The sequence below is a fragment of the Melozone crissalis genome, unplaced genomic scaffold (assembly GCF_028551555.1).
Source record: "Melozone crissalis strain CALT ecotype California unplaced genomic scaffold, PUWL_Pcris_2 ptg000003l_1, whole genome shotgun sequence".
Taxonomy (NCBI): domain Eukaryota; kingdom Metazoa; phylum Chordata; class Aves; order Passeriformes; family Passerellidae; genus Melozone; species Melozone crissalis.
In genome coordinates this window covers 5,091,327-5,106,139 of record NW_026535781.1, presented here as the reverse complement: position 1 = coordinate 5,106,139, position 14,813 = coordinate 5,091,327, and positions in this window count along the sequence as shown.

The window sequence follows — 14,813 nt, the reverse complement described above, 5'->3', positions numbered from 1 at the left end:
TTGCAGGAGAGGGGTTCCTGCAGCCTTTGCTTTCTGACTGATAGGATTGTTCTCATGAAGGAGCAGGCTAGGAGTCGTTAAAACCGAAGATCACGGACAGAGACTCTCTAACTAATTAAAGTTAGATTGTGGGATGTTTAATAACACCGGCGGGCGGCACCAGAGCTGTCCCTAAAAGGCATGACCACGCTGTCCAAGGTTCTTTGCCCTCTCCTTATTTCCCAAGATCTTACATACAATACATCTGCACAACCCCAGCACCTCCCATCCCTGCTCTGTATTCAAATGAGGTCATTGGTCCTTCACTCCTGTGCAATTCTTCCCTTGAATTGGGTCAATGGTCTCGAATTGGGTCAGTGGTCTTAAGGGATGAAGTCAGGAATATCTTCATCAGATCTCTGTGACCCTCTGGCACCATCCAAGGTCCCCAACTTAGTGATTGATTGACATCAAGCCCAGGTGCTAACCATTGTTCTCCTGGTTTCAAGATGTTCTTATAACAGTTCACTTCCTCCACTTCCTTCTAGAAAGAAGCTCCTAATGGTAAACAATAGCACAATCAGCTCCAGCTTAAGCATCTCATAATCATTAACCTATGGTCTGCCTATCTAACCTACATCCTGATCAATGGGAATTGCTTCTAACCCTCAGCTGAAATCTGAACTCTTTAAAATCATGCTTCAGCTATGCCCAGGGAGAAGGGAGCTGAATGAGCTGAGTAAGAACTGTAGGAGAGCTAAGCAGATGTCAGCAATCTGTGCTCTGCTTTAAACTGGGAAGCCAAGAGACAAAGGGCGTTTCCAGGCACCAGCGCAGAGTGCTGCTGGATCAGCCTTTGGCAGGGGCTGGAGGGGTCTGGCTGTGCCTTCAGAGGGAGCTGGCACAGTCAACACCTTATGATGGCAAAGCTCAGGTTTGGCTGGTCCTGGAGGTCCCCTTCCACCCATGCCCTCACTTGGGATGTTCCCAACCTCTGTGGGTTGAGGAGAATTCATGGAAATGGCCTCAGGGTCAAGGAATGAAGTGCAGGGCCAGCCAGGACTAGGGAGCCCAAGTTTCTGGTGGGACTCTCAGCCATGTTTTCTGTTTTGTCTGCAGAAGGGAGCTGAAGGAGCCAGCTCAAAAGGTCGAGGAGGAGGCAAAAGCCTTAGAGGAGGAAGACAGGGGGAAGGAGGAAGAGAGGCAGAAGAAGGAAAAGAAGAGTGTCTCTGTTGGGAAGCAAGCTCCAAAACCAGCGAAGGGGAAAACCAAGACCCGGGAGTAGAAAGAAGCCCATGCGAAAGCATCAGAGAGGAAGGAAAGCAGAATCCCAGAGAAGAAGGAAAGCAAATCCCAGAAAAGAAGGAAACCAAATTCCCAGAGAAGGAAACCAGAGGCCAGAAAAGAAGGAAACCAAAGCCCTAAAGAAGAAGGAACCCAAAGCTCCAGAGAAGAGCGAAACCAAAGCCCTAAGAAGTGCGAAAGCAAAGCCCTAAAGAAGGGGGGAAGTGCAATCCCAGAAGACCCAGCTGAGCTGGAGAACTCTTTACTCTTTATTCACAAAATTCGTTTTACACAGTTTGACAGACCTCGTGTGCAACATTAGTTAGTTCATAGATTTCTTAGCAGTTCTTCTGTTATTGGTTAATAAATTAGATTTTACTTGTGCATCAAATCTCTCTATTGTATTGTTTACCTCTTCACTGATTCTCATGGGACAAATCCCTTGTTGTTGCAGGTGCGTTTGTTTTTCACCCTCAGAATAGATTGTTCACAAAGTCTCATTCTCCAAATAGCTTCACATTGGAACTTGTAACTGCTTAGCTGCACTCAGAATATGTTCTGCCATATTATGCTATTAATATGGCAGAAGAAGGCCTGATTTCAAAAGGCCTTTCTTTTATCATTATTCTGCCTGTCTATGACATCTCCCCTTCTTCGTTCATTTAAAAAAGGCTCCTATGTTCTGATGTTGAAACAGCTCACTCTTGTGAGGGTATTATCTCATCACAGTTGTCACTGGTTATCTGTTAGATATGGGATAAGATAGATAAAAGACCAATTACAATCAACATAACTTAGCAAATTCTATCAAGTCATTGACAAAGGGTTTTGCAGCATGAGAACACAAAGGAATAATGTCCAGTGTCTCTTAGGGAAATGGAAATAAATGACCATTGTTTCCAATTAGTTGAGAAGTATGAGAAAGTCTATGAGCTGGAAATGCTGATCTTTGACATCACTGAATGTCCTCCTGGGCCCTGGAACAGGGAATAACTGCAGAAGGTTCGTAGGAGCACTGTACCATGAGGTTGCCATGAGGCTTTTGTTGGCAAATTGCCTCTGTCAGTTTCCAACCACAGCCATGTCTTGGCAGTGCTCCTTCTGCTCCTGATCTGGCCACAAAGGCTGCAAGGTGATGAGGTTATTTCTCCTTTCACTGGGCCTCATTTTTCAGAGCTGATCAGTATCTGATGGAATGACCAGGTGACTGCTTTGAACTGCTGATGATAAAACACAGGCACATTTTCTCCTGAAGTTAATGAATCAATCAGGCTTCACTGTGGTACACTCAATTGGGATTTAGATGTGATGATCTTTTTTCCAAATTTCTCATGTAAATATTGCATTATTCAAAATGATTAGTTGTCCAAATTTCTCATGTACATATTGCGTTACTTGAACATTCTTAAGGTGTTCATTCCTCTTCTTTTTTGTTTTTTAAGAATGAGATTAATGTCTTTTATTATGAGTACGACAAAACATTATAGCAAAATATTACATGCAGTGGACAAGAAATTTAGAGCAATTAGGAATAATTTGGATACAACAGTCAGGAATATTTCAAATAGCAGAAAAAGCTAACAGGTTTCTTTCACTCACCGAAAAAAAAGAAAGTTTTCTTGGCAGTTCTCTGCTTTTAACCCCTTGTGTTCTCAGAGGCGTATCCATGTCCTCAGTGGCCACACCACGTGCCAATATTCAAATCTGGGCACCGATTGGTTTAACCACAGCATTACAAAAAACTCACTTGCTTTTCAAACCAGGACAGAGGGTCTCTTTCCCTTCTGGCTGGCAAAGAGGTAACAAGGCCGACCCGGCCCCCATCTCAGCCAGGCCGGGCTGGGCGGCTCCTGCCGTGGGGCCGGGCCCATTCCCAGGGACACCGCCAGGCCCCATCGGCTGCCGGGCAGGGCAGGGGAGGCCGCGGGGCCGAGGCCCGGCCGGGCCATGGCTGCAGTTGTGACCATCTGGGCTCTGCTGAGCCCTGCCCCGCCGCCAGCCCGAGCCCAGCCAGGATCCACCGGGCCCCAGGAGCAGCCCCGGGCCGGGCCAGCTCGGCCAAGATTCTGCCACCGTTGGGGTTCAGCCGCAAGCCCCAGGCAGGGGGAGGAGAAGCCATCGGCCCCGGCCATGCTGCTGCTGAGTTCTGGCCTGGCTGCTGAGATCCTGGCCCTGCCCCAGCGCAGCCCATCCTGACACAGCCCCAGTGCAGCTGCTGCAGAAACCTCCATCATAAAACAACTCCGGCCACAAGCACCGAGCCCGGCTGGGGTCACAGAACCATCTGCAGGCCCCGGGTGAGATATGAACTCTTTCAGTGCTTCCATCCACCCTCGAGGGAGGGAAAAGGACAAAGTGCAGGCACACAGAGAAGCAACATGAAGACCTGAGGTCAGTGAAGTGGAAGCTGAGTCCCAGATGGGAGGGATGAGGAGATACCTTGATCTTGGGGCTGAAATCCTCTTGTAAAGCCATGGAGAAGATGTAATGGATACATTAGACTCTCTTATTCCCTATAACACGTTGAAAACTATGGAGAGATGACTTGTTCAGCAAAGGCCTCCATGCTAATGTAAGCAAATATTGAAGTAGCTGTGATCCCCTGAGAAGCTTAACAGAGAAAGAGAAAAGAGTGATCAGACCCTGTGCCCTCACAGGAGAAGAAGATCTCTATTTTCAGGGATGAAGATGATTTCAGAAATAGATGAAGTGAACCTTTGCTCTTAAACAGCTTATCTTTAAACTAATACCCCATGAGTTCACATGACCAATAAACACAGCTTTGGGAAAAGCTGTGGAAAAATGGAAGGGATTCACAGTTGCAGATTTTCAGGGCAGCTGCTCTTCATGGGAATTGAGAACCACAAAAGAACTGTTTTCTTATAGAGAAGTCTCCATAGCATGAAAGTGAGACTCCTCTCCCTAAGTGAACTGAAGAAAGACTATTCTAGAGGTGGTAAACTGACTGAAAATTTTAGGTTTTGTCTCTTTTCATTGTCAGTAAGAAAGAAAAGGGTGTAGGGAGAGAAGAACTGTTCTGAATTCTTATTACTCTTAGTTACTATTGACAAACTTTTCTTTATACCCTTTTAAAGCTTTGAGCCTACTTTGCCTTTCTCTTAATCCTATCTCACAGCAGGAAATGAGTAAATGTATTCTAGTGAGTGCACTCATAATTACCCAACCACACCGCACTAATTGATGCTTTGGCCAAGAAATCTCAAATTGGTGAACCAAAACCACTACAGAAAGCTTCCTGATGAACTGCATGAGAGCAGAGGGAAATCAAGGCAGAGCCATGGCTTGTCAGGACTTGCCTGATCCTAATGAGCCCCATGGTGCATTTGGAGCTGAGCCCTTGAACCCCAGGGCCTGAGAGGAGATTGCACAAACCTTTCCAGGAGTCACAATCAGAGGGAATGCCCAAAGTGTCTCCAGGCATTCGTGGCTCCCACTGAGGTCCCTCTCCAACACAGGCTCCTCATGGACTCCTTGGAAGAGAGAATTGGTGGCCAGGATGGCACAGAAACCTTTTAGACACTCAGTGTGGAAAGGAAAATCCAAAGTACCTTAAAAACCTTGAGTATCTCAAGGCATTAATGAGCCCCACTGAGCATCAGTACAAAGCTCTCCAGGGGCTCATCAACACAGATAATTGGGGCCATGATTGCACAAACCTCTCCCAGAGTCTGTATCCAAAGGGAAACACCAAGTACCTTAAAAGAACTGTAGTACCTTGAAGCATCAATGAGCCCCACTGAGTGTTGTTACTGACAAAGCCTCTCCAGGGACTAATTACAGCAGATAAGTGGAGGCCATGATTGCACAAAGTTCTCAGAGACTCCAAGGCAAAAGCCAAACCCAAAGTCCTTTGAAAAACCTGCAGTCCCTGCAGGGAGCATTCAGGAGCCCCCAGGGCCATTGCTGAGCAAGGCTCCCCAGGGACTCCTTCCAGCAGATCCTTGAGGCCACTGGGATGTGGGCTAGGGGGGGATGCTGAGGGCAGGAAAAGGGGCTGACAGTGCCCAGCCTGGCTGGGGCTGCGCCAGGAGGCCCCAGGGCCTCAGGACAAGGTGTCTCCTCCCAGCCCTTGGTGGCACAGACCCTGCTGCTGTGCCCCAGGGCACCAAGACTTGGCTTCTCTTTGTCTGCAGCTGCCATCAGTGCCTCCAGTTCTCTGCTCTGCCTGGGGCCTGGGGACACTTCCTCTGTTGTGTCTCTGACAGGGATCTCTTCAAAGTACAAGGAACTTCAGTGTTTTAATAGAACTGAGTTCTTAAGGGTTCTGTGACATCACAGAGCTGGCTGTGACATCACAGAGTAGGGTCTGAGGCCATAGAGCAGACTCTGCCATCATAGAGGGTGGCTCTGTGGCATCAGAGAGTGGGTTGTGACATCACCTGCTGGCTGTGTAACATCATAGAGCAGGCTGTGACATGACAGAACAGATGGTGACATCACAGGGTGACTTTGTAACATCACTCTTGTGTGATGTCACAACATTGCTGTATGACATCACAAGGTGACATAAAGCTCGTTCTGTGACATCACAGGGATGGCTGTGTGACATCACAGGGGGCAGTGTGACATCACAGGGGGCAGTGTGACATCACAGGGGCAGTGTGAGGTCCCCTGTTTTGCGGAGAAAAGAAGAAACCACACAACTTTATAAAAGTTGTAAAGCTCGGTATGTTTATTTACGGCACGGGACACATGCGGAGAAAACTCTCCTCAAAAAGGCATGCGTACCTCTGAGAACTTCAGATCTCCTTTTATCCCCCTCCCAAATACATATGCATACAGTTTCACAATAGTTCATACATATTCATTTTTATGGGTTTCGTGTTTTCGTGTTTTTACCACTAGTTCCTTTTTATCAGAAAGAATTCCGAGGTCAGGCTGACTTGCCCTTACAGCAGTTCCTGTCTCTCTCTATCATCTTCTGTCTCCTCCCCTTTATCTCTGTCCTTCGCTGAAGTAACTTCACTGAGCTTAGGCCTTGCAGCCTGGCTAAATAACTATGATTTCTAACCAGAGACTCAACTCAAAAATGTACATTTCACCTAAATTAAAATGGATTTCTGTGGGATCTCAGTCTCTCAGAACTGGGGTGCAGGGTGAACAAGACCCCCCCTGGGGGGCTCGGGAGTCCTGGAATGCTGCCAGAGATGTCTGGTGGCTGGACTTTGATCCCACATGGGAGATGACATCAGTATGAGGACGGGAGGATTTCACTGGGGTGAATGGTGAAGGGACAAGTTAATTGGAGTGTGAGATACAGGGTTTAAGATTTCTGTACAGGGGGGTCTAGAGAAGTAAGATGGAGGAATTGGGGCGTGCCCTTCTCCTTCTTCTTCTTCCTCTAGACCTCCATCTTCTGTGGTGATGTTGGCACTCCGGGATTGGACCTTACTAGGGGAACACTGGTTAATAAGGGTAGAGGGTATTGGAGAAAAATGATAAATATGGTATACGTAACTCCGGGTATAAAGATAGGTGACCGCCCCAGGGGCTTTCAGTGTGTGCCCATGGCTGACTGCTGAGCAGAACTCTGTCAGGCCAAGAGAAAATCTTTTAGATAAGCAATTAATAAACACCGAGACCGAGAACAAATCTGAAGCTTCCTCTCGTCCTTTCGAACCCGGGGGCCCAAGGCCATCTTTGGGCTTTTCCCCAGACCATCTGAACAGCCCAGAAAGCCCACAACTGGCGTCCGCTGTGCGGGCTATCTCCCACCAAACCTTTCGGGGGGGGGAAAGCCCTGAAGAGCTGAAGAGCCAAGAGAACAGCACTGATAACTCCAGAGGAGGGAAGCCTGAAGAAAGAAAGAAGAAAAAGAAAAAACCGGCCGGGAGAAGCTGCAAAAATCAGCAGTCACTGAGAAATCCCATCTCTCAGCTTCTGCTGAAGACAGCTCGTAGCAGAGCGGCCTGGACTGGGACCAGAAAGGCGCCTCTGATCCATCCCTCGTAATCTGCTGGACGGAGAACAAGGGCCTCCAGACCACGCTGGCGACAGATTCGGTAAGAAGGCCAAAATAATACTATGGGGGCAACACTCTCCCAAGAACAACGGGAAATCCTATCCACCTTACAAAGTGTAGCAGAATTATATACAGAAGGGATCCCAAAGAAAGAATTAAAACAGCTGTTATTATGGGCAAGGCTCAATTACCCACTTGCAGAAACATATCTTTTGTTCGAAGTCGGGTTTTGGCAAGAGATTAATAGGCATTTATATATTTTAGCAACAAAAAAAGATGAGACAGCGTTAAAGCTACTCTCGCCGGCAAGAATCATGTTACAAGGTATTTTAGTGCAGTCTAAAAAACTGGAGAAGCAGCGAGAAGCTGCGGCACCCTCAGAGGAGGGGGCGGAGCGGCAGAGCTCCGGGAAAAAAATTGCTCTGGCTTTGAAAGGCCAGGGGGAAAGGGCTCTCGAAAAAAGAGAGCAGGAAAAAATATTAAAACCCCCGATCAAAAAATGCAACAAACCCCAAGGGCGTCCTGAAACTCCAGAGAGTGTGGAGGAGTCAGGAGCAGAAGGGGGGGAGCAGGAAGATAAGGGATCGGGGGGGGGGCCTGCTCGCGGCGAAAGCGGCGACCCGGCGGCGGCGGCGGGCGCGAGCAGCGCCGGTGAGGATGAGGACACGCCCGCGGAGGGCGAAACTCGCAAAAACCGGGGGATAGACTCACATACCAGCGCGGGGGCGGCGAGCGCGCAAGGCGGGCTGAGGGAAAACGCGCAGCCCCGGAGGGCCGCCGCGGCGGGACGCAGGAGGCGCGCGGGTGTGACGTCAGAGCCGGTGCGACGGTCAGCTCGAATCGCGGGTAGAGCCGGGGTGCCGGCGGGGGAGGCGAACACAACGTCAGAGGAGGAGGGGTCGGATTCTGGGACAGACCGAGGGGCGGGAACCTCGGAGGTGAAACAGGGGGGAGACGATGATGACGTCACCTTGGGGGACACCGGAAGTAGCTCAGAGAGCACGCACGCGCAGAGAGTAAGACGCGGGCGGGCCCGAGCCCGGTCCCCTGTGACGTCGCGGGTGAGGAGGGGCCGTGCTAGGGATTCTACGTCCCAGGGCTCCACTCCGTCTCCAGATCTGGTGCCTTTGGTCTCGAGCCTCGGAGTTTCAGTTCCTTCCCTCCATGGGAGACGCCGAGCCGGAAGAGGAAGTAGGGTAGTCGAGATTGCACCGTCATCCGAGCCAGGGAGGCCGGTGACAGCGCCACCTAGTGGCAGGAGGGCAGAAGTGCACGACATGCCGGGTCGGCTCGGCGGAGCCACAGCGCCATCTCGTGGCGAGACTGCAACAATGCAGCAATTTTTTCCAACAATATATAAAGAGAAAAGCACCTCGAAGAAAACAATGTTAACACGACAAAGGGATTATCCATCCACTTCGGGATTTCATGAAGATGATGAAAGCTCAGATGAAGAACAGCTACAAGGGGAAGATGTCATAAGAATCACAGCATCGGAAGGTGTCCCAACATGGATGCTATCAGCAGCAGAAGCAGCAAAAAGCTTCTTGCATTCATTCGATGCAGTAAAGAAGAAATATCAACAGGATCCTCGAGTTTCCTTTTCGGATTTAGGAGCAAGGCCAAAAACCTCAAGGCAAAAAATGAGACACTATGAATCACCGATGACATCTACAACACCATTATTCATGCAAATCCCAATGGAATCTGATGAAGAGGGGTTTCAAGAGCTGGTGAAGACAATGGATTGGAGGCAAATCAGAAAAGCATTGGAAAAGGAAAAGCATTTATTCCCGGGATCAGGGGATTTGACAATGCCAGTGACATATGATGCCCAGGGACAGAATCCAAGGTGGGAAAGGATGGGTCATGAGACACTCAAAGACCTAGGGAAGGCAGCTCAGACTTTTGGGCTGAACTCACAATACTTCAAACAGCTATTAAGAGGGACATTCTCTATGTATGATCTCACACCATATGACATTCGAAGTATTGTGGCAATGATCCTCACTGACACACAGAGTCTTGTCTGGGAAAAAAGGTGGAGAAAATATCTTGCTGAGTTGCGGAACAGATACCAAGGTGGGCCGAATGCGAACTTCACAGAAGGGCAATTAGCAGGGGATCCTCCAGATGACAATCCAGGGGAACAAGCAGCGCGGCTTCCACGGAGAGTGTTAAGCGACATCAAAGAAGCAGCGCGATTGGCAATCATGCAAATTACGCCGACGGGAGCTCCGGATGTCCCGTTCTCTTGCATCAGGCAAGGTCCCACAGAGCCATTCATGTCATTCATCGACCGACTCACGCAAGCCGTGGATCGACAGGTGACAACAGAAGAAGTGAAGAGGCCTCTCTTGGAGAATTTAGCTTTCGGCAATGCCAACCCGGATTGTCAACGGGTGATTAGCACCATGCCAGGACGGCCATCCTTGGCAGAGATGGTGGAGGCATGCAGCAAGGTGGGGACGCCTCAGCACGTCGCAGCGATTGTAAAGGATGAACTAAAAGAGGAATGGGAGAAACAGCTAAAGGGACGCTCAGAAGGGCAATCAGAGGACAAGACATTGGAGAAGATGTTCGAGAAATTACTTCATCAACAGGACGAAAATATCAACAAAGTTCTTGCGGCAATGCAGAAAAGAAACAGACCCCAAGGAGGACAGTGTTACGGATGTGGGGAATCTGGGCACATAAAAAGGAATTGCCCACGGACACATATACCAACGCCAGTCCAGAGAGCGGAAAGACCAATTTGCGCACGGTGCGGAAGAGGAAGACACTCCGTGAAAGAATGTTATTCCCGGACAGATGTGGAAGGAAATCCGTTGCCGCATCCGGGAAACGGGAAATTGAGCGCGGGAAATCCCCGGCGCGCTCCGACACAAATACTGGCGGTGTCACAAGAACAGACAGGGCAGTCATCAGTGAGCGACAAGCAGATGCCCTCAGCAAAACCCTCAGTCGATTCCACAGTGACCCAGACCTCCTCCCACCAGGGGCACAGTGTGCATTGGCAGCTTCAAAACTAGTATGCTTTCTAGATGAAAGTCATGCGGAGATACCAACAGGTATCCGCGGGGACTCATACAAGAAACAAGATTTTTTGATAGTTGGGCAAGATAAGTGCAGTATTCTTGGGCTCATTGTCTATCCAACAGTTGTCTCAGCAGACAAAAATACAGAGTTAACAGTTTTGGCAAGAGCGCTTCGTCCACCATTGACTGTACCAGAAAATACTGTGGTTGCGAGAGCCTTCGCACTGCCACCACATGCAGTTGGAGAGGTCATGTCAATCTTCGACGAAGAAGGTCTCCCTATGAAAGAGCATGTTGAAGTACATACAACATGGGTGAAGCACATAGGTCGAGACCGACCCACGCTCACGTGCCAAGTGACATGTGGGGACAGGACAATATCGATCAGAGGTATGCTCGACACAGGGGCGGATGTAACAGTAATATCGTACATCTTTTGGCCACGCAATTGGAGCTTGATCGCGCCATTGGGCTCTCTCTCAGGCATTGGGGGAGCATCTCTGTGTCTGCAAAGTGAGAATTCCGTCGTTGTCACGGGACCGGGAGATAAGACGGCGATCATTCGTCCTTTTGTCGTTCAAAAGCCGATCACAGTCTGGGGTCGGGACCTTTTGGCACAATGGGGCGCGAAGATCGAAATGGATTTTTAATAGGGGTCACTGCAGCACTCGCCACATTGAAGCTGACATGGAAAACAGATGATCCAGTTTGGGTGGATCAGTGGCCCCTTGAGCGGAAAAAATTGAGTGCTTTGAAAGACCTGGTCCAAGAACAATTGCAGAAGGGACACATCAAGCCAACAGACAGCCCTTGGAATTCTCCGGTGTTTGTCATCAAGAAAAAGCTGTCGGGCAAATGGAGGTTGTTACACGACCTCAGGAAGATCAACGAAGTCATAGAAGACATGGGGCCACTTCAGTTGGGACTTCCATCTGTCTCAATGATTCCCAGAGATTGGCAGCTTGTGGTCATTGACCTCAAGGATTGCTTTTTCAGTATCCCACTCCATCCAGATGATGCTCCGAGATTTGCCTTTTCAGTCCCGAGTATCAACAGGGAAACGCCTCTGCAGCGGTACCATTGGGTCTGCCTTCCACAAGGCCTGAAAAATTCTCCGACGATCTGTCAATGGTACGTGGCGCGAGCTTTGGCACCAGCACGAAAGAAATTTCCGAAGGCGAAGATCATTCATTACATGGATGATTTGCTCATCGCAGCATCAACACGACAGGAGCTGCAAGAAGCTCGTGACTGTGTGATCGCGGAGGTGCAAAAGGCAGGTCTGGAAATCAGCATTTCAAAGATTCAAGAGGTTGCACCTTGGAAATATCTAGGGTGGAAAATCTCAGAGAAAACAATAAAGCCTCAAAAGGTGGAGATCAGCACAAAGGTCAACAATTTGCATGATCTGCAACAGCTTTTGGGAGAAATCAACTGGATGAGACCAGTTTTGGGAATCACAAATAGTGACATTCCAGCACTGCTTGATCTCTTGAGAGGAGACACAGACATTCGTTCTCCCAGGACACTCACACCAGAAGCAAGAAAAGAGTTGGAGAAAATCTCGGATGCGATACAGAAAAGGCAGGCACATCGATTTGTTCCATCGTTGCCTTTTCAGTTGGCAGTGCTGGGGAAGAAAACGCAGCTCCATGGTTTGATCTTCCAATGGGATGAATCACAAAAGGACTCTTTGATAATCATAGAGTGGATTTTCCTACCGCACAGGCCCGCGAAAACGATTCTCACAGATCTGGAGATGGCAGCACAAATCATCATAAAGGCGAGAACAAGGCTGCTGACAATGGCAGGAAGAGAATTCTCAGTCATCAGGTTACCTCTGAAACGAGACTACTTCGATTGGGCAATGCAACAATCGAAAGACCTGTTAATCGCATTGTTAGCGTTCCCAGGAGCTTGCACAATCCACTTTCCCCAACACAGAATACTGCAATCGCAAATATGCTATAGAGCAAAACCACAGATAAGTGAAGAACCTTTGGACGGGATCACCGTGTTCACGGATGGCTCGGGGAAGACACACAAGTCAGTGATCACGTGGAGAGACTCAACGACAGGGGATTGGGAATCAGACGTGAGGATGGTTCAGGGCTCTCCACAAATTGTGGAGTTGGCGGCCGTTGTCCGAGCATTTCAGTTGTTCAAACAGCCTCTCAATCTGGTGACAGATTCCGCATATGTTGCGGGTGTGGTCAAGAGATTGGAGGGTTCGCTCTTGAAAGAAGTCAGTAATGAGATTTTATACTCATACCTGACAAGCTTGAAAACACTGCTAGAGAGCAGGGAAAGGGAGTATTTTATCACACACATTAGAGCGCACACAACACTTCCAGGGTTTTTAGCGGAAGGGAATGCTCGGGCGGACAGGTTGACAATGCCCATTTTGCAAACACTGCCGGACATTTTTGAGCAGGCAAGGTTAAGTCATGCGTTCTTTCATCAGAATGCGCAAGCACTGATGGAGTCCTTTCGTCTCACAAAGAGTCAGGCGAGGGAGATCATTAGTGCTTGTCCAGACTGTCAGCTTGTGCAGCCACCTTCTTCTACCGGGGCCATCAATCCGCGGGGGCTGCAAAGTCTTCAGTTGTGGCAAGCTGATGTCACAAAATACCCATCTTTTGGGAAGCTCAAAAATGTTCACGTTTCTGTAGATACATTCTCAGGTGCAGTCTTTGCTTCAGCACATGCTGGGGAAACAGCAGACCATGCTTGCCGACACTTTCTGCAGGCATTTGCAGCATTAGGTGTGCCTCAGGAGATAAAAACAGATAATGGTCCAACATACACAGGCAGGGTGCTTGACAGATTCCTGAAAAGATGGGGTGTCAGACACACGTTTGGTATTCCGCATTCACCCACAGGTCAGGCAATCATTGAGAGAACACATCACACCCTAAAATCCCTTCTGGACAGACAGAGAAGGGGTGAGCCAGAGGCAACACCTCACATGAAATTAAATAAGGCATTGTATGTGCTGAATTTCCTAAATAGCTCATCCTCGGAACCTGATCCACCGATCGTGAGACATTTTCTAAACAACACACAGGCAAAGCTAAAGGAAAATCCTTTAGTTTTGATCAGGAACCCAGAGACCGGACAAATAGAGGGTCCTTTCAGACTAATCTCTTGGGGAAAGGGTTTCGCTTGTATCTCCACAGATCGAGGTCTGAAGTGGGTGTCGGTGCGGCATGTGAAGCCATTCCGAACGCGAGAACACGAGAATGCTGATCCAAGAAGCAGAGAGACGAGTACTCAGACAGAAGTCGAGACTCAGGCTGCGAAAAACGACCCAGAAGAGAAATGAAAAGAAACTGAGGACTTTGGGGGGTTTTCACATAAAAGCAAAAAAAGATCTTCTTGGTGCAAACAGAAGGGGGAGATGTGGGATCTCAGTCTCTCAGAACTGGGGTGCAGGGTGAACAAGACCCCCCCTGGGGGGCTCGGGAGTCCTGGAATGCTGCCAGAGATGTCTGGTGGCTGGACTTTGATCCCACATGGGAGATGACATCAGTATGAGGACGGGAGGATTTCACTGGGGTGAATGGTGAAGGGACAAGTTAATTGGAGTGTGAGATACAGGGTTTAAGATTTCTGTACAGGGGGGTCTAGAGAAGTAAGATGGAGGAATTGGGGCGTGCCCTTCTCCTTCTTCTTCTTCCTCTAGACCTCCATCTTCTGTGGTGATGTTGGCACTCCGGGATTGGACCTTACTAGGGGAACACTGGTTAATAAGGGTAGAGGGTATTGGAGAAAAATGATAAATATGGTATACGTAACTCCGGGTATAAAGATAGGTGACCGCCCCAGGGGCTTTCAGTGTGTGCCCATGGCTGACTGCTGAGCAGAACTCTGTCAGGCCAAGAGAAAATCTTTTAGATAAGCAATTAATAAACACCGAGACCGAGAACAAATCTGAAGCTTCCTCTCGTCCTTTCGAACCCGGGGGCCCAAGGCCATCTTTGGGCTTTTCCCCAGACCATCTGAACAGCCCAGAAATCCCACAGATTTCTATCCTGGAAAATTTTCACTTTGCTTCATTCCCCCCTTTCCTAAAAGGAAGAAGTAAATTCTTTTACTTCATACAAATTCCCATGACAACAAGTGTACTTTAGTGCTTTACCATGTACGTTTGATAATGGATAATCCTGAACTTATTCTAACTAATATTAACAAAACTACAGTAGGATGACACAACTTATTAAGGATTATATTTGTAGTTGGTGACCACCTAAAGACCACATCCCACCAGTGAGGATCTGCATTTCGTTCTCTTCTTTGCAGAATTCTAGTTATTTCTTTTGTATCATGTTGGACAGTAATTAAGGTTTTCTTTCCACTTTCTTGGATTTCTTTCAAGATTTCCAGTAGGTCTTGGTGCTTAATTAATTGTTTTACTAATGTAAGGTCCATCCCAATAGGGGTAGGTGATAATCAGAGTTACATTGTGTAGTTGGTTTTAACTGGTGGGATGTCACTGGGGCTGAGTACAAAAAATCACACCCGATAAT